Source organism: Eurypyga helias, unplaced genomic scaffold, assembly GCF_000690775.1.
Source record: "Eurypyga helias isolate BGI_N326 unplaced genomic scaffold, ASM69077v1 scaffold12506, whole genome shotgun sequence".
Lineage (NCBI taxonomy): Eukaryota > Metazoa > Chordata > Aves > Eurypygiformes > Eurypygidae > Eurypyga > Eurypyga helias.
This window is the reverse complement of record NW_010258581.1, coordinates 1-211: the sequence shown is the minus strand read 5'-3', so window position 1 is coordinate 211 and position 211 is coordinate 1.

Below are 211 nucleotides of genomic sequence, written 5' to 3'. Positions count from 1 at the left end.
ACGGCCTTACGTCTTCTAACCGTAACTTCTGACAGACGATTTTAGGTGTCGAGAAACGGGATCTGCCTATGAACCCATAGTGGTTCTCATGATGGAGCCACGGTGGCGACCTGTTTTACACCCCAAGGGGCCCGGCCAGGCTGACTCCTGGCTGCTTCCCACACCGCACAAGGAGACCGCCGCGCGGGGCGGGAGGCGGCTCCCGGCGTCC